Genomic DNA, 20639 nt, shown 5'->3' on the forward strand with positions numbered 1-20639 from the left:
TGTTGTATTGTTGATTAGAAGGATCAGTGGTACTTAAGGAGTTAGATGTAAGTATAGGGGTAAAATGGTAAATTGGCCCAGTTGTACTTACGAGCATCTGTGAAGGGCTATCGCACTGTTGATTAGTTATATTCGATGGACACAGAAATATTTTTGTGGTGAGAAGAGTGGAGCTATCGGTCTTTAGTGGAATGTCTGGCAGTTAACGGATGGTGGATCTCGTGGCTAAAGAGTTTAGTCAGCTATTCACGTACCTTTGGAGCTTGAGCCATAGGTCCATAAGATCCCTTTGGTAGCTCAATGGATTCATGTTGAGAATCAGTTTTTGAGTCAGTTTGAAGTGTTCAAATTGACAAGCGGGCGTTCGATTATATATGATATGATTGAACAGGTCAATTATATATGATATAGTTGACATGATGTATGAGATACATTATTTGGAGGAAAATTATATAAATATGATTTATATCTAGTGGAGAAGAAAAGACTATGGTTCATATATTTCATTTGATAAGATATTAAACCATAGGTTAATAAATATAATATGATTATATTTATTATTTAATTTTTACAATTATAGGACAATTGTGCCGGGTTTTTCTCCGTAACCGAATGATAGTGGGAGGTGGCATTTAGTTTTCGTAAAGGAAGGATAAAATGATAATTGTTTTCATTTTGCAAAAGATCAGACATTCGCTCACGAGTAGTGTATATTGCCTATCGCATAGGAAACCGAGAACCTACATGATAGCTCAAAGTTTCTGAACGATCGTATACACGCGCATGATTTACTAAACGATCGCATAGGTTTTGCTAAACGATCGTCTAGCTTTTTCCTAAATGATCGCATGCCCAAGCGTTTACTAAACGATTGTCTATAAGATCCCGACCCTTTTACTAAACGATCATGTACCTCTACCTAAACGATCAAGCATCGTCTATACGATAGACACCCACTACTTCCACTTGCTTGCTCGTAGTATACGATCGTCTCTTCCTTCTTCCCTCTACCAAATCCAACAGAGCCTACACCTCTTTGATTCTCACACCGAGAATACCGAGGGTTCTAAGTGGTAGTGTCTGCCTTGTTGTCGAGTTCGTGTGGAGTCCGTTCGTGGGTAGACAATTTGGTGGATGATAGCTTGGACGTTCTCAGAGAGAGCAAGACGAGCAGTCCTAGGACAAGAACGAGTTTTCTGTGAAGAAGGATTCTTCAACTAATACGTATTTCGTTCTGTGAAGAACGTTCTCGCTTATGCTCAGATGTACTTTTTGATAAGAGTTTCTTCAAATGGTATCAGAGCTAGGTTCGGATATTCCAAATTCTTTGATGCAAAGAATATCATTTAATTTCTCGGTGGATAAAGCATGTCTGCTCTTTGTTTAATCATCAAATAGTTATATAGATGTGGATTAATGGAGTTTTTGGGATGAAGCCTCAGGTTATTTAAATTCTTTTGCATTTGAAGTTAATTGTAAGGGCTTCTGTGTTTTGGGGCGTATTAACTTGCTATCGAGTCTGTAATTTCAAAATGTTTGAGTCTGTGATTCGTTAAGAAGCTTCAAGGCAAGGAGTTGCTGTTCTTCGTGGATGAAGACGACCAAGTGTTAGTCGGGTCGTGTAAACGATAGGGTAAATGATCAAAGAGTATCGAATACTCAGGAGAAGGTTGACGTGCGCGCACTAGACGATCGTGTAGCTCAGCAAGCTTCATCGCTTAGTTCCTGACTACACGATAGCAGAGTAAATCGTTTACTTATCGCTTGTTAAGTGATCGTTTAGACAATAGTGCTTCATAGCAACGTCATCGTCTGAACGATCGTATAGGACTCGCGTGTTTTGTCTTGTGCACTAAACGATCAGGTACCTCATGCTTCATCGCATAGTTACTGGTACTTGATCGTAGATAAATGATCGTATACCCGGTCGTGTTTACTAAATGATTGGAGCTTCGCCCGGGCGGTTCAAGACCCGATTCGCCTGTGAACGGGTTTGCTCAATGGAAAATGTAATAGATAGAGTTCTTATTTTTGGTCTTTTGAGGCAATTCATCCCAGTCCATTAATCTCCGTGAATGTACATAGGATGTATGTTTATTTATATGTCATATGGTATGCCATATAGAAGATATCCCACCTTAGGTTATGCATTGGTCATGCATCATTTCTCTTTATTATAAGTGTTATGATTTAGAGAAGCATGATTTAAATTACGTAAGAGCATGCTCATGCATCATATAATATAAGAGTTATATTTATGCATGCATAAAGCATGGACATGCATCATCTTTATATTATAAGTGTTATAGTATAAGGGTGTATGGATGCATGTTTGCTTGGTTCGTTACTTGTATATAAAAGTTATGTATAATAGTGAATGGACATTGCATGAAGAATGACACATAGGTTAAATTTATAAGTGTTATAAATACCTAGTTGTGTGGCAATGTGGATGGTTTTAGTTGTTTCTTTTATAAAGGTTATAAAGAAATTAAAACTAAAATCTATAAGAAAGACATGCATGTAGACTTAGGTTTGAATCATGGTTTTAAAAGTGTTTTAAAACTTGGTGAAGATAGACCTGAGATCGCGGTTCTAATGAGATTAGTAACGTAGGCTTTAATCTTTTAATCAGTTTAATAAGATTAAATTGACTAATAAAAGGTTAAAGTGTAGCAAATATATCTATAAGGGACCTTTTGTCTAAAGCAGGTTCTGTCTAGCCTGGGGTATTTAAGGTGACGGAAATGGAACAAACCTATCTGGGAACCTACCTGGAAAGGTGAATTAGATAGATTTAATGCATGCATGCAAATTTGATGACAGTCCTTTAAAAAGTTTAATGTGACTACTTGAACTTGTTTAATCTCAAAGAAAAAAAGTTGTTTTTGGGCAAATTAAACTGATGTAGATTAAAATTAGTAGCTCAATGGTCTAAGTTAATGAACCCCTACGTAGAACATTTAGTGGGAGATACTTGGGATATCTGATATTTCATTTAAACCTCTCGCGTTTCTCTCTTTATTGTCCACACCGTGAGATTTATCCTCGGCCTTGTGGCACCCTGGGAGGATCCCCCTAAAGGATGGTGTTTGGGTAGATCAATATCAAGGTGGATGGAGAGAATGTTCATAATAAGTGGGGGCGGGACGTGCGACAACATATCCCCCGGTCTCTATCGTTAGGTTGGATAAAGTTACTGTGCATTGCCTTGAGGCACCCTGGGAGTGTCCCCCCTGTATGATGGCAGTTTTGCACGTTTCTTTATTGATCTCTTGTATAGGATAAGGTCACTTGGTCTCTTATCCTAATCTACTTTTTCCCTATGGTGGGCGCATTAGGGCGGGACTCTAGGGCAAAAAACGAGGGGTTACACTTACGGGGAATTGTTAAGGGTTAACAGTTCTGGACCGAACGAATGGTGACTGTTAGGTGCAGTTCCAAGAGTTGGTTCTACCTAATGGTTGAGAGTATCTCATCCTAGTGAAGGGGCATCTGATCACCTCACCAATGACATTTGTCCTGCCTCACTGGGGCATCATTGCAAAATAGAAGTCTTTTCACTTAGGGTACTTGGAAACTATTTTGCTTAAACTAAAATTAGTGTTAAAATGTGGTTAAAGCATAGACTTATAAAGTTTGTTCTGTTTTCAACAATATTTTAAAATGGCTATCACCATAATAGCTCTACTTAGTACCGATAAACTATCTGGAAAGAATTACACTAGTTAGAAACACACGATCACTACAATACTGATCATCAGTGATCTCAGATTCGTCCTTACGGAGGAGTGTCCTCTTATTCCACCTCCTAATGCCACTCGAAATGTTCAGGAGGCGTACGAGCGTTGGATACGGGGATGAGAAGGCCCGAGCCTATATCTTGGCCCGTCTTAACGATGTTTTGGCCAAGAAGCATGAGCCCATGGTCTTAGCACGTGAGATCATGGAGTCCTTGCAGGGGATGTTCGGACAACCATCTTGACAGCTTAAGCATGAGGCTCTCAAATGCATCTTTAACTCCAAAATGGAGGAAGGCATCTTTGTTCGTGAACACGTGCTTAACATTGAATGGTCCACTTCAATGTGGTGGAGATGAATAGGTCTAGGATCGATGAGGGCAGCCAGGTTAGCATAATCCTGCATTCGTTTCCGGATAGCTTCCTGTACTTTGTCAACAATGCGATTCTGAACAAAGTGGACTATACCCATATAACTTTTCTCAACGAGTTGTAGACATTTCAATCCTTACTGAAAAGTAAGCAGAAAATGGGAGGAGAGGCAAATGTTGCCTCGTCTTCAAAGTAGTTCCATCGAGGCCTGACCTCTAGAACGAAGTCTACACCTTCTACGTCTAACACTGAAAAGTGGAAGAAGAAGGAGGGTGGTAAGGGGAAGGGGAAGGCACCTATTAACCCAAAGTTTGTCGCCCAATAGGGTAGGCGTCTAGCTTTGGTTGATACAGGAAAGTGTTTCCACTGCAACCAAGACAGGCACTGGAAGAGGAATTGTCCTCGCTGATTAAAGGAGAAGAAGGTGGCCAAGGCTAAAGCAAAACAAGGTAAATATAATTTACTAGTTTTGAAAACTTGTTTGGTGGACAATGATAATTTTTCTTGGATTATTGATTCGGGTGCCACTAATCGTGTTCGTTCTTCTATTCATGGGATTAGATCCTGCCGGCAGCTAGAGGCTAGTGAGTTGACGATGCGAGTAGGCATCGGGCACATCATCTCAACTGTGGCAGTGGGAGGAGTTCAGTTGACTTTATAGAAGAAATTTCTTATTTTACATGATGTATTTGTAGTTCCTAAGTTGATAAGGAACATAATTTCTGTAAAGTGCTTGTTACAGTGTAAATATACTCTTGAATTTAATTTGAATAAAGTGTTTACTCATAAAGATGGAGTAGAAATCTGTACAGCAAATCTGGAAAATAACTTGTATGTGCTATGGCCGTTAGCAACGATTTCCTCCATAACATAGAGATGTTTAAAACTGTTGTAACTCAAAATAAACGTCAACGAGTTTCTCCAAAAGAAAATTCCCAACTTTAGCACCTTTGATTAGGGCACATCAATCTCAATAGGATCGAGAGGTTATTGAAGATTGGACTTCTAAATGAGTTTAGGGTTTACTCCTCCATAAGGTCGTATCCAATAGTGGAACTGAAAATTCTTTATCGGTGTGCGAATCTTGCCTTGAGCGTAAGATGACTAAAAGACCTTTTACTGAAAAAGGTTATAGAGCCAAAGAGCCTCTAGAGTTAGTACATTTTGACCTCTATGGTCCGATGAATATACAAGCTAGGGGAGACTATGAGTATTTCATCACCTTTTCTAGTGATTACTCTAGGTATGGGTATGTTTATTTGATGCAACGGAAGTTTGAATCCTTTGAAAAGTTTAGGGAGTTCAAGGCTGAAGTTGAAAATGCATTGGATAGACGAATTTGGACACTTCGATCGGATCGAGGTGGAGAGTTTTTGGATTCGAGGTTCTAGGACTATTTGATATAACATGGAATCATTTTCCAACTCTCAATGCCGGGTACACCTCAACAGAATGGTGTAGCAAAGAGGAGAAATAAAACCTTGTTGGGCATGGTTCGATTGATGATGAGTTACGCTTCCTTATCGAACTCGTTTTGGGGTTTTGCAGTGGAGGCTGCAATGTATATACTCAACTGTGTTCCTTCCAAGAGTGTTGCAAGTCTTGAGTTTTATGTCCTAAAACTCGTGGTATGTAAACAATGGAGCTTATTTTGAAAATTCAATAAAAGTGTTATTGAATAGATCTATTGCTTGAATGAGTCACTCTTACTTTATAAAGCTGTTTACTATTTAAGACTGACTATTTCAAAGCGATGACCTAGGTAATTTGACCTTAATTCTGAGCTAACTATGAACTCTTGTTTATCTGGGATTGCCCTTAGATTTTCATAGGTGAGTGTTGGCTCAACAGCGCCGGCTCAATATGACTGCCATTTCAGGGGTAAGACTGGATAGGTAACTGGGGACATAGGATGCAGAGGGAATTCACTCCTACCCGCTTTAGGGATAGTAGAGAGGTTGTTCCCTTAAGTATTGATTCTGGGGCTTGAACAAGGGATCCCGACCTCTCATTTGGCATGAGAGGGACTCGGTTTTGTGATTGGATCACAAAACAATTGTTCATTAGGGGATCAGTGGGGACTTAAGAAACAAAAGGTAAATTCGGGGGTAAAACAGAGATTTGACCCAGTCGTTATTACGAACAACCTGTGAAGGGTTAACTTACTAATCATGGTTATATCGAGTGGACATAATATATCTACAGTGAGAGAAGTTCAACTATGAGTTTTAGTGAAGTGACCCATTAGTTAACGAATGAGGGTTAGATCGGTCTAATGAGTTTAGCCGATAAATCTTGGATCGTTGGAACCCATGATCTATAGGTCCATGAGGTCCCCCTACTAACTCGAAAATGGATTAGCTCTAGAGTAGCGTGATAAGTTAATTTGAAACGTTCAAATTAGAATCAAACAGAATTGGAGAAAATGTATTTAAATATGATTTAAATAAATGAAGATTAATTTATGTAAAAATTAATTTAATATTAGATATTAAATTAATTAGAATTATTTAAATTGTTTAAATAATTATTTATTAATTTTATTAGAAAATTAATTTATGAAATTAATTTGTAAAATTAATAAATTTTGATTTTAGAAATAAAATATGATTTTAAAATCAAAATAGATTTTTGGAAATTGAAAAATCACACAAACTTGAAAAAATGAGTTTTTTTTCAAGTCATCTTCAAAGTAGCTTACAAGAAACTGATAACGGGCAGAAATGCACGTTATCATAGCGTTAAGTTCTTAAACAATATTGGATTGCATTGATGAAATATGTTAAATTGCGTCCATTAAGCATAAATTCTATAATATTGCGGTCACATACGTCCAACATATTAGAACAGTTGATCTTTATATTTTTGTGTAGAATATGCGTTAACGCAATGCAAAGATTGCAATCATAGGAATTCATTGGTCGAGCTCAACTTCACCGCAAGGCTTTGCATTGATCGTGCTCGGACACATGTGCCCGAGAAGGATCACTGCAACTTGGTCACGTAACATGGTGGGTGCATCCGGGTGAAAGGATAATTAAGAGCGATGGGACAGAAAGTTGATGACAGTCGGATCCAAATTAAGTTGACAGCCGATAACGGTCATGAAGAACATTCAGCTTTATCGGTGACAATTATCTGGCGCATCAGTCAGGAATTAAAGCTGTCCCATCTGTACAACTAGGAGAGAGAAGCCGCTTTTCACCATAGAAGCTTTATAAATACCAAGTGCATTCTTCAGAAGGGGGGTTCACGACTTTTACAATCTTTTGTTCCACAAGTTCACGCCTCAGTTCATAGTTTTCTTTCATTTTAAGGTGGACGCGAGGAAGAAAGTTATGCTGGTAGATCGTTCCGGTAAGTTTGGGAAAGCGCCAGAAGCTCCATGACAAAGAGAGGGCCGACGCCTGCGGAAGCAGGAACATCTTTAGATCAGAATAGAGATTCAGTGTAAAAAGCCTCGGTCGGCAAGGAATTTCTACCGAGCTCTCTACCTTTACTTTCCATTGACATTTCGTATTCAACTCATTATAAGAATGGAATTTCTTTCTCTACATCTATTCACTCTCTGTTGTTCACGCATGAGTAGCTAAATTAGTTGAATGGGTTGAGAAGCTTTTAGCTGACACAACTAGGGAATCTTCATTCTTTGCGATTATCTTGTTTATGTATGCTTCATTCGTCCATTAGAGATACTCCGGAGGGTAGTCTAAGGACAGGATCTAGACTTGGGAAGGTCAGGTTAGAATCTAGGTTTGGAAGAACCAGATTATAATGCATAAACGAGAGATAAACGCTTAGGAATGAGCACAATTTGTTATTAACGCATCGCATGCATCTTAATGATAAGATATGATTGTATGTGGTCACCTTGCTTTCATGCATTTGCATCAATGCATAGGACAAGAGTAGAGACTTAGGGATAAGCTCTATGGACACTTTGCATTCAACACATGCGTCCTAGACTTAGGAGCATCGCATTTACAATAGAAAATGACTTGTTGTGCATGGTTGTAACATGATCACATAGTCTGACGCATTCCCGAGTAACGCTAGCTAAAGATCTTCTCAACCCATTCATCGCATACTCATTGCATCTAGCAATGCAACTGTCTTTCTCAAATCCATCGCCTTTATTTATTTCTTTTTCATCAATGCAACAACACACCCAACAATTTATTTATTTACTTGGTTACCACAAAGTTTTCGTAAAAATTACCAACGCAATCTATTTTCACAAGTCCCTATGTTCGACCCTGGACTTATTAGGAAACTCAGAAGAATTTACACTTGGATTCCACTGGGGAAACTTGAGTGCACAACACAATTTCATCAACGCATAGCATCCATATTTCCACCACACAATTCTGAGCATCAGGAACCCACCTTCTCCTTTGGTTTACTCCAAGCATGAGTTGCATCCCATGCAGCACATCTCTTTGCATGATAGTCTGCAATATATTGAAGAGATTGGAGTGAAGAAAGAGGTAAGAATTGACTGAACTTTTGCTGAAAAATTTGGATGAAGAAGGTGTTCTTCAATGGGTTCTATTCAGTGAGCTTTCTCCATATTCCCTTCGATTCTAGCTTATCTTGAGTCCCACAACTCAATCTAGAGCACCAAGAGGATAATAGGGAAGATCTTGTAGTGGTCTACACAAGGATTTGGAGGTTTTTGCAGTTGGAAATGGAGATTTCGTTGGTTCGGCCAAGGTATATTCATGAAACCCATTTTACTATGTTTTTAGCATGTTTCTTTTCAACCAAAATTAATGAATTAGAATTCTTATGGACCCCGTTCCCTTTCGCTGTGTGTTGGTGTCCATCCAAGGTATATTCATGAAACCCATTATACTCTGGGGTTGTGGAACAGGCATAAAGCTAGTTTACGTCACTTCCGCATATGGGGTTTTCCAGCACATGTGCTTGAGGCTAATCTAAAGAAATTGAAACCACGGTCGAGATTGTGCCTCTTTGTAGGCTACCCCAAAGGTACACGATATTAAGGAGCACGGTCTACGTAGTAAGATCGTGTTACGTGAGCTTTCCAATGAAACTATTGAAACTTCAACAAAAGTTATTGAAGGGCCTGCTTCATCAGCAATAATCAAGCAAGAAAGTCTCCTCATAGTCGACTCTCTTCACCTGGGTATAACCCTTTGCCACAAGTCGAGCCTTAAAGGTTTGCACCTTCCCATCAGCACCCCGTTTCCTCTTGTAGATCCATTTGCATCCTATAGGTCTGACCCCATCAAGCTGATCTACAAGATCCCACATCGAGTTGAAGTACATCAACTCCATCTCGAGATCCATGGCTTTGACTCATTCATCCCGGTCAACATCCTCCATTGCCTTCTGATAAGACAACAGATCCTCAACGTCTCCATCGGCTACCTTAGCCATGATTTTCGTGAAACCCATATAGCAAACAGGTGGGTCCGCAACCTTCCCACTGCGTCGAGGTTCCCTCAATCTTGAGATGAACTGACGTATCATGTTGAAGTAGATCCACATCCTTCTATCCATTGCCGTTTATTATGATTATAAGATTTGGCAAATGAACGTCAAGACTTCTTTTCTAAATGAAAATCTTGAGGAAACCATTTATATGGTGCTGCCTGAGAGATTCATTGCCCAAGGTCAAGAGCAAAAAGTTTGCAAGCTAAATCGGTCCATTTATAGACTGAAACAGGCGTCTTGATCTTAGAATATTTGGTTTGATATTGCGATCAAATCGTACGACTTTGACCAAAACGTTGATGAGCCTTATGTCTACAAGAAAATTGTTAACAATTCAGTAGTTTTCCTTGTGTTGTATGTAGATGATATCCTACTCATTGGGAATGATGTAGGACTATTGACTGCAGTTAAAAACTGGCAAGCGACCCAATCCAAATGAAATATTTGGGAGAGACTCAGTTTGTTCTTCGTATACAAATCTCTCGGGATCGTAAGAATAAAGTACTAGCGATATCTCAGGCATCGTACATTGACAAGATGTTGCTCAAGCACTCGATGTAGAACTCCAAAATGGGCCTACTGCCATTCAGGCATGGAGTTACTTTGTCTAAGGAAATGTGTCCTAAGACGCCTCAAGAGTTGCAGAAGCAAGACGGGACCCATATACATCTGTCGTTTTGGCTTTGATTTATGCAATGCTCTATACTAAGTCCAGACATCTGCCATGCTGTGGGATAGTCAATAGGTATCAGTCTAACCAAGGCCAGGCTAACTGGACCTCAGTTAAGAACATCCTCAATTATCTTTCAGAGAACGAGGATTACATGCTCGTGTATGGAACTAGGGATTTGATTCTTACTGGATACATGGATTCTGACTCTTAGACTGATAAGGACTCTCAAAAAGTTCACTTCAGGGTCAGTTTTTGCTCTTAACGGTGGAGCAGTAGTGTGGCAAAGCACTAAGCAGGGGTGCATTACTAACTCCACGATGGAGGCCGAGTATGTAGCACTTGTGAAGCTGCTAAGAAGGTCGTTTGGCTCAGAAAGTTCCTGACAGATCTGGAAGTTATTCCAGACATTACTAGGCCCATCACCCTCTATTGTGACAATAGTGGTGCTGTGGCGAACGCTAGAGAGCCTAAGAGTCACAAGCGTGGAAAAACATATAGAGCGAAAGTATCTTATCATCCGCGAGATAGTGCATCAAGGAAACGTGATAGTCACAAAGGTCGCTTCGAAGCACAACATTGCTGACCAGTTTAGAAGGCTCTCACGGCTATAGTTTTTTAGGGTCACCTTCAGAGCATGGGTCTACGAGACCGCCCGCGGCTGGACTAGGGCAAGTGGGAGATATTTGTATTGGGCCTAAGTGCCCTAGTTTATTGTTTTGTACTAGTTTTTTGTACACCCCAATCGCTTTAGGACAAGTGGAGATTGTTGGGGATGATGCCCTAAACTCTTGTTTGTTCGTGTAGTTTGTAAACACAATTTTGAACAAACGCTTGTGATGTAATGATATATTATATTTTTCTTCGCTATTGTGTATGTACATTGGATGTTTTATTTGCTTTGCCACAACCAATTAACTAAGATCCCTAGTTGTTGTTTGTATCTTGAGCATGTATGTGGAGACATACATGTGGTTCATGCCTCAAGTGATACCAAAATGGTCTGTAGTATATGGATATAGAAGGGAAACCTTATCCTGATAACGCTACGGATGCGGCCTGCTTTATAGAATTGTTACAAGTGTTGTGATTTGCTACAAATGGTCTGATCTTGATCATTCATGTAGAGACATGCGATCGAGGGTGTCCTATACAAAGGAGTTTGGATAAGACCGGACCACGAAGTGTTATAGTCTCGTAATATAAAACGTCGTTCATGATAGAGACTTCACTTCACTAGGATGACCTTAGGTAATATGACCTCAATCCTGAGTGAGTTGGGAACTCCTGCCTTTGAGGGCGGTCCTTTGATTTTCATGTGTGCGAGTGGCCATATCGCAGACTCAAACCTACAACTTTGGGGATTCGTCTGATTTGGGAGCTGGGAACTTAGCTACACAAGATGGAATTCACTTCTTCCCCGAAGTAGGGGTAAGTAGATATATTCTTCGCTTAAGGCTGATTCCGGGGCTTGAATGATGTGGTGCCACACACCTTCTCATGGCTCGAGAGTTGTCCACATAAAGAGGAATCAGTGGTACTTAAGGAGTTGGATGTAAGTACAGGGGAAAAACGGTAAATTGACCCATCTATACTTACGAGTATCTGTGAAGGATTTTCGTACTGTTGATTGGTTATATCGATGGACACAGAAATATATCTTGGTGAGAATAGTGAAGTTGTCTGTCTTTAGTGGAATGCCTGGCAGCTAACGGATGGTGGATCTCGTGGCTAAAGAGTTTAGGAAGCTATTCACGTACCGTTGGAGCTTTGAGCCATAGGTTCATAAGATTCCCTTGGTAGCTCAATGGATTCAAGTTGGGAATCAATTTTTGGGTCAGTTTGAAGTGTTGAAATTGACAAGAGGAAGTTCGATTATATATGATATGACTGAATGGGTCAATTATATATGATATAGTTGACATGATGTATGAGATACATTATTTTTAGGAAAATGATATAATTATGATTTATATCTAGTGGAGGATAAAAGACTATGGTTCATATGTTGCATTTGATGTGATACTAAACCATAGGTTAATGAATATAATATGCTTATATTTATTATTAAATTTTGACAATTATAGGATAATTGTGTCGGGTTTTTCTCTGTAGCTGAATGATAGTGGGAGGTTGCATTCAGTTTTCGTAACTGAATGATAAAATGAAAATTTTTTTCATTTTACAAAAGATCAAACATTCACTCACGAGTGGGGTATACTGCTTATCGCATAGCAAACCAAGAGCCTACATGATAGCTCAATGTTTCTAAACGATCGTATACACATGCTCGATTTACTAAATGATCGCATAGGTTTTGTAAATGGTCGTCTAGCTTTTTCCTAAATGATCTCGGGCCCCAGCATTTACTAAACGATCGTCTAAATGATCGCAACCCTTTTACTAAAAAATTGTGTACCTCTACCTAAACGATCAAGCGTCGTCTATACAATAGACACCCGCTTCTCCTGCTTGCTTGGTCATGGTATACAATCATCTCTTCCTATTTTCTTCTACTATCAAATCCTGCAGAGCCCACACCTCCTGGATTCTCATATCGAGAATACCGAGGGTTCTAAGTGATAGTGTCTGCCTTGCTGCCGAGTTCGTGTGGATTCTGTTCGTGGGTGGACGATTTGGTGGAAAATAGCTTGGAAGTTCTCAGAGAGAGCGAGAGGAGCAGTCCTAGGATAAGAACAAGTTTTCTATGAAGAAGGATTCTTCAACTGGTACATATTTCATTCTCTTTGTCGTTTAAGTTTGAAAGCATGCCTGTAATTTATTGTTAATGCATATCTAGTCTGTTTGATTGTGAATGCGTTAGTTCTGTCACAATGAGTTTGGAACGATCTCGCTTCCACTCAGAGGTACTCTTTGATAAGAGTTCCTTCAGTCCCGACACTTGATGCACCACGAAGTGTTCGTAATGCATATGAGGTGTGGATGAAGGCTAATTCATTGGCCTAACTTCACATATTGGATAGCATACCTGATGTTTTAGCCAAAAGGGTTGAGAACATGGTCATTGCACGTATGATCATGGACTCGTTGCAAGAATTGTTTGAACGTCAGTTCTTACCTTTTGAGCAAAAAGGGATGGATGACAAAACCAGTAGTGTTAGTTCCCAAGATAACCTCTAGGAAGAGAAAGAAAGTGTTGCTGACTCTGTTAAAGTTCATCGACGAGAAGTGTTCTCTGAAATGGAATTTGGAGCTTATTTAGGTTCTGATCCCACTACTCTCCAAAATAGGAGGAATCTAAAGACAGTAAATGTGATTTATTGCTCTTGGAGATGTGTTTGGTAGAGAATGATGATTCTGCCCGGATCCTTGATTGATGATTCTACCCAGATCCTTGATTCAGGTGCTACTAACCATGTTAGTTCCTCTTACCAAGGATTTAGTTCTTGGCAAACATTGCCATAGGGAAAGTTAACTCTTCGAGTTAGTCCTGGTGAGGTGTTTCAGCTGTGTTGTAGGCAGGCTAAAGTTATTTTTGGACAAGAAATGTTATCTGTTACTGGATAATGTTTTTGTAGTTCCTCATATCAAGAGGAACTTAATCTTGGTTTCTTGTCTCATTGAACAAGGTTACACCGTCTCCTTTTCTGAGAGTAAAGTGTTTATTTTCAAGAATGGGATGGAGATTGGTTTTGGTTCAATGGAAAATAACTTGTATGCAATAATAGTTATAAAAGCCTTGTTTAATACTAAAATGTTCAGATGGCGACAACAGCTAAAAGACCAAAGGTTTCTCCTAAGAAAAATGCCCATCTTTGGCATCTAAGGTTAGGTCACATCAAATTCAATAGGATTGAGCAATTGGTGAAATGTGGACTTTTAAAGAGTTTAGAAGAAAACTTTTTTCCGGTATGTGAATCATACCTTGAAGGCAAGATGACCAAACGACCTTTTACTGGAAAAGGTTATAGAGTTGAGGAAACCTTAGAGCTTGTACATTCAGACCTCTGTGGTTCAATGAGTGTTAGGGCTCGTGGTGGGTATGAATCTTTCATCTCTTTCATAGATGATTATTCAAGGTACGAGTATCTCTACCTAATGCAACGTAAGTCTGAAGCCCTTGACAAGTTCAAGGAGTATAAGGCTGAAGTTGAAAACTGAAGGAACTCTTATACAAGAGTACGTCTGAGCAGAAGCGGATCGTTCCAAACTCATTGTGACAGAATTACCACATTTACAATCTAACAGACAAGATACGCATTATGCAACAAATTACCAGCATGCTTTGAATAATAAATAACAAGAGAACAAGAAAACATACCAGTTGAAGAACACTCCTCCACAAAAAATCTCGTTCTCTCCAAGGGGCTGCTCCTCTCGCTCTCGCTGGAAAAATCCACTCCAATCATTCACCAAAACACCGGTCGTCTACTCATTAACGACCTCCATACGAACTCAATGACAATGGGGATGACACCACCACTTAGAATCCTCGGTATTCTCGGGGTGAGAATCCAAAGTGTGGGCTCTGATGGAATTGGTAGAGGGAAGGAGGAAATGAAGATCGTATACAATGACTAAGCAAGTGGGAGAAGGGCAAGGTCTATCGTATAGACAATGCTCGATCGTTTAGAAGAAGGTATATGATCGTGTAGTAAATAGGCAGCGATCGTATAGACGATCGTTTAGAAACTTATGTGATTGTTTAGAAAGCGGCGCACGTGTATATGATCGTGTAGCAACTTTGAGCTAACGTATAGGCTCTCAGTTTAATAAGCGATAGGCAGTATACACTTTTTTTTAACGAATGACCGATCTATTTGCAAAATGAAAACGATTTTTATTTTATTCTTCAGTTACACAAAACTGAATGAAACCTCCCACAAACACACGGTTATAGAGAAAATGTCGGCCCAATAATCTCATAATTGTCCAATTAAAAATAATAAATATAATCATATTGTATTCATTAACCTATGGTTTAATATCACATATAAACCATAGTGTTTTCTCCTCCACTAGATATAAATCATATTTATATCATTTTTCCTCCAAATTAATGTATCTCATACATAAAGTCAATCATATCAAATATAATTAACCAGTTCAGTCATATCATATATAATCGAACTCCCTCTTGTCAATTTGAATACTTCAAACTGACCCAAAAATTGATTCTCAACTTAAATCCATTAAGCTACCAAGGGGACCTTACGAACATATGGCTCAAAGCTCCAACAGTACGTGAATAGCTGATTAAACTCTTTAGCCACGAGATCCACCATCCGTTAACTGCCAGGCATTCCACTAAAAATCGACAGCTGAACTCTTCTTACCGTAGATATATTTATGTGTCCATCGGATATAACCAATCAATAGTATGATAACCTTTCATAGATGCTCATAAGTACAATTGGGCCAATTTATCGTTTTGCCCCTGTAGTTACATCTAACTTCTTAAGTACCACTGATCCCTCTAATGAACAATACAACATAGTTCTACTATGTATGGACACCTCTCGGGCCATGAGAAGGTGTGTGGTGCCACATCGTTTAAGCCCTAAGATCAGCCCTTAAGGGTCCAATCTATCTACTTACCCCTGCTTCGGGGAAGGAGTGAATTCCATCTTGTGTAGCTGAGTTCCCAGCTCCCAAATCAGACGAATCCCCAAAGTGGTAGGTTTGACTCAACGATCTGGCCACTCGCATACATGCAAATCAAAGGACCTGCCTAAAAGGAAGGAGTTCCCAAGTCACTCATGATTGAGGTCATGTTACCTATGGTCATCCTAGTGAAGTGAAGTCTCTATCATGAACGTCGTTATATAACGAGACTATAACACTTCATGGTTAGATCTTATACAAACTCTTTGTATAGGACGCCCCCGCTTGCATGTCCCTACATGAATGATCTGTAGCAAGTCACAACATTTGTAACTATTCTACAAAGCGGGCCGCATCCGTAGCGTTACCAGAATAAGGTTTCCCTCCTTTATTCATATACTACATATCATTTTGGTTATCACTTACGATATGATCCACTTGTATGTCTCCACATACATGCTTAAGTTACATAATGACAACAAGGGATTTTAATTTATTGGTTTGTGGTAAAGCAAATAAAACATCCAATGTTCAAAGACAATAAGTGAAGAAAATATCATATATTATACATCACAAGCATTCGTTTAAAATTGTGTTTACAAACTACAGGATACGAGAGTTTAAGGTCCTCCCCAACAAAAACTTGTTAGGTAAGAAGATAAAAACACTACGATCTGATCGTGGTGGAGAGTATATGGACCTCCAATTCTAGAACTATATGATAGAACATGGAATTACGTCCCAACTCTCGGCCTTAGGTACACCTTAGTAGAATGGTGTATCAGAAAGAAGAAACAGAACCTTGTTAGACATGGTTCGGTCTATGATGAGTTTTTCTCATCTTTCAGACTCGTTTTGGGGTTTTGCAGTGGATACTACATGTTACATTCTGAAAAATGTTCTCTTGAAAAGTGTTTTTGAAACACCTTTTAAGCTGTGGAGAGGCTGTGAAGGTAGTTTACACCACTTTAGGATTTTGGGGTATCTGACCCACGTGCTTGTGACTAACCTGAAGAAGTTGGAACTGGGTTCAAAAGTTTACCTCTTTATAGGCTACCCCAGGGAAACGAGGGGCGGATACTTTTATGATTTGAATGAGAACAAAGTGTTTGTTTCTACAAATACTATCTTCTTGGAAGAAGACCACATCAGAGATCATAAACTATGAAGTAAGCTTGTGTTAGACTTCTAGTGAGACTACTAAGGGTTCAACAAGAGTTGTTGAAAAGACCGATAGATCAACAAGAGTGGTTGAGGTCGGTTCATCTAGTCAACCAGCTCAAGAGTTGAGACTGCCTCGACGTAGTGGGAGGGTTATGAACCCACTGGATTGCTACATGGGTTTGACTGAAGCCCAGAACATCATTTCTGATGATGGTGTCAAGGATCCATTATCTTATAAGCAAGCAATGGAGGATATTGACAAAGATGAGTGGATTAAAGCCATGAACCAGGAAATGAAGTCTATGTACATCAATCAAGTCTAGCAACTCGTGCATCAGCCTGGTAGGGTAAAATCTATAGGGTGTAAGTGGATCTACAAGTGAAAATGAGGTGTAGATGGAATGGTCCAAACATTTAAGGCTAGACTCATGGGAAAGGGTTATACCCAAGTTGAGGGAGTGGACTATGAGGAAAATTTCTCACCTGTTTTCATGCTGAAGTCTATTAGGATACTACTGTCAAGAGCCACATTTTATGATTATGAGATATGGAAAATGGACGTCAAGACTGCTTTTCTTAATGGTAATCTTGAGGAGACCATCTACATGGCTTAACCAAAGGGGTTCATTATTCCAGATCAAAAGTAAAGAGTTTGCAAGCTTTAGGTCCATTTATGGGCTGAAATAAGCGTCTAAATTGTGGAACATTAGATTTGACAGTGCGGTCAAATCGTTTGGCTTTGATCAAAATGTTGATGAGCCTTGTGTTTACAAGAAAATCATCAACAGCTCAGTAGTTTTCCTGGTACTGTATGTGGATGATATCCTACTCATTGGGAATGATATAGGTTTTCTGACTGACATTAAAAAGTGGTTAGCCGCCTAATTCCAAATGAAAGATTTGGGAGAGGCGAAGTATGTTCTAGGGATCCAAATCATTCGAGATCATAAGAACAAGAGGTTAGCCTTGTCTCAAGCAACTTAGATCAAATGTTGACCAGGTACAGGATGCAAGATTCCAAGAGGGGTTTATTACGCTTCGAGCATGGAATCTTTTTTTCTAAGGATCAATGTCCTAAGACACCTCATGAGGATGAGAAGATGAGACGCATTCCCTATGCTTCAACTATTGGAAGCTTAATGTATGCAATGTTATGTACCAGACTCTGACATTTGCTATGCAGTAGGGATTGTTAGTCGTTATCAGTCCAATCCAGGTTTAGATCATTGAACAGTGGTCAAAACAATATCAAGTATCTTAGGAGAACGAGAGACTTGGAAGCCGAATACGGAGCCGCTTATGAAGTAGTTAAGGAGGCTGTTTGGTTAAGAAAATTCCTAACAGATTTGGAAGTTATTCCAAATATGTCTTTACCGATCACTCTTTATTATGATAACAGCGGGGCTATGGCAAATTCGAAAGAACCTCGAGGTCATCGTAGAGGCAAGCATATAAAGCGAAAGTATCATTTGATCAGGGAGATTGTGCATCGCAGTGATGTGATAGTCACGAAGTTCGCGTGGGAGCACAACGTTGCTGATCCGTTTATAAAACTGAAGGATCCGTTTACGAAGCATGTATCTGAGAAATACAAGTGGATTATGCCTTAAGTGATAACCTAAAATGGTCTGTAGTATAAGGATTAAGAAGGGATACCTGATCCTGGTGACACTACGGATATGGCCCGCTTTGTAGAGGTTTGCAAGTGTTGTGAACTACTACAAATGTTACATCCTGACCATTAATATGGAGACATGTGAGCGGGAGTGTCCTATACAAAGAGTTTGTATAAGACCGGACCACGGGATGATTCATCTCTGTATATAATGTCATTGATACTGGAGACTTACATCTCACCTAAACGACGATAGGTGACATGACCTCAATTTTGAGTGTTTTGGGAACTCCTGCCTTTGAGGGTGGTCCTTTGATTAGTGTGGGTGAGAATGGCCAGATTGTCAGCTCAACATGCCTACTTTTTTGGGGATTGTTTGATTTGGGAGTTGGGAACTTAGTTACACAAGATGGAATTCACTCCTTCCCCGAAGCAAGGGTAAATAGATAGATTGCTCCCTTAAGGGCTGATTCCGAGGCTTGAACATAGTGGCCACAACTTTTTTGGAAGAGAGGACTCAATCATAGTAGGACTATAACTTACATTCATTAAAGGAATCAATGGTACTTAAGGAGTTAGATGTAACTACAGGAGTTAGATGTAACGAGAGTTTAGCTATCGGTCTTTAGTGGAGTGCCTAGTAGTTAACGAATGGTGGATCCCTTGACTAAAGAGTTTAATCAGTTATTCACATATTATTGGAGCTTCGAGCTACAGGTTCATAAGGTCCCCTTGGTAGCTTAATGGATTCGAGTTGACGATCAGTTCTTGGTGTTGATTTGAAATGTTTAAATTGACAAGAGGTAATTCGATTATATCTTATATGATCGTTGTGATGTATGAAATACATCATGTAAATGAGATTTACATTAAGTGCCATGGAATAGAAAATAGTTATGGTTTATATGTTTCATGAGATGAAATATAAAAACTATAGGTTATAAATATAGTATGGTAAGTTGTTATCATATATATTTATAATAATATTAATTATTGGATAATTATCTCTTGTTTTCTAACAACCAATTGAGTGAGAGGTTATTGGTGGTTTCATGGTAATCGTGAGATAAAAGGGAAAATGTTTTCCTAAATTTAGTAGTTGATGTTTTGAGATTTTCTATTCTCGGAAAGTTCACATGGTACCTGTCAAGTGAATAAGATTTACTAAACAATAGTTGAAGAGAGACTAGATGATCATGAAGTGTTTCTATACGATAGTCACTCAGCTGGCCGATTAGCTGAACAATCGTTTACACGATTATTCTTCAAATGATTAGGCATCGTCTATATGATAGACTTTGTCATCTCCCATTTGCTCAATCGTTTACACGATTGTTCTTCCTCTGGCCTCATCCTCTAACTAAGTCCACACAGAGCCATTGTGGTGGTGTCGTACTCAACTCGACATAGTCGAGGTTCTTTGGAGGTCGTTCACTGTGTTCGCGATCTGGGTAATCGTTGTGTTCGTGGTTGCTGTGAATTGTGCAGTGTAGCGGTCGTAGTGCTCGAGCATTCAGGTTTGCCATCTTGCTGTGAACGAGCGTTCGTGATCAAAGGTGTTGAAGATGAGTCTTCAAAGGTATGTTAATTCTATCCCTTAATCCTGTCTCTTATACACATCTAGATGTGTATAAGAGACAGGCCTTTGAGGGCGGTCCTTTGATTAGTATGGGTGAGAGTGGCCAGATTGTCAGCTCAACAAGCCTACCTTTTTGGGGATTTTTCTGATTGGGGAGTTGGGAACTCAGTTACACAAGATGGAATTCATTTCTTCCTCGAAACAGGGGTAAGTAGATAGATTGCTCCTTTAAGGGCTGATTCTGGGTCTTGAACATAATGGCCACAACCTCTCTTTGGAAGAAAGGACTCAGTCATAGTACGATTATGACTTATGTTCATTAGAGGGATCAGTAGTACTTAAGAAGTTAGATGTAACTACAGGGGCAAAATGGTAAATTGGCCCAGCTGTACATATGAGCTATCTGTGAAGGGTTATCGCACTGTTGATTGGTTGATATGGACACAAAATATACTTGTAGTGAGGACAGTACAG

This window comes from Benincasa hispida, chromosome 3 (assembly GCF_009727055.1).
Source record: "Benincasa hispida cultivar B227 chromosome 3, ASM972705v1, whole genome shotgun sequence".
Taxonomy (NCBI): domain Eukaryota; kingdom Viridiplantae; phylum Streptophyta; class Magnoliopsida; order Cucurbitales; family Cucurbitaceae; genus Benincasa; species Benincasa hispida.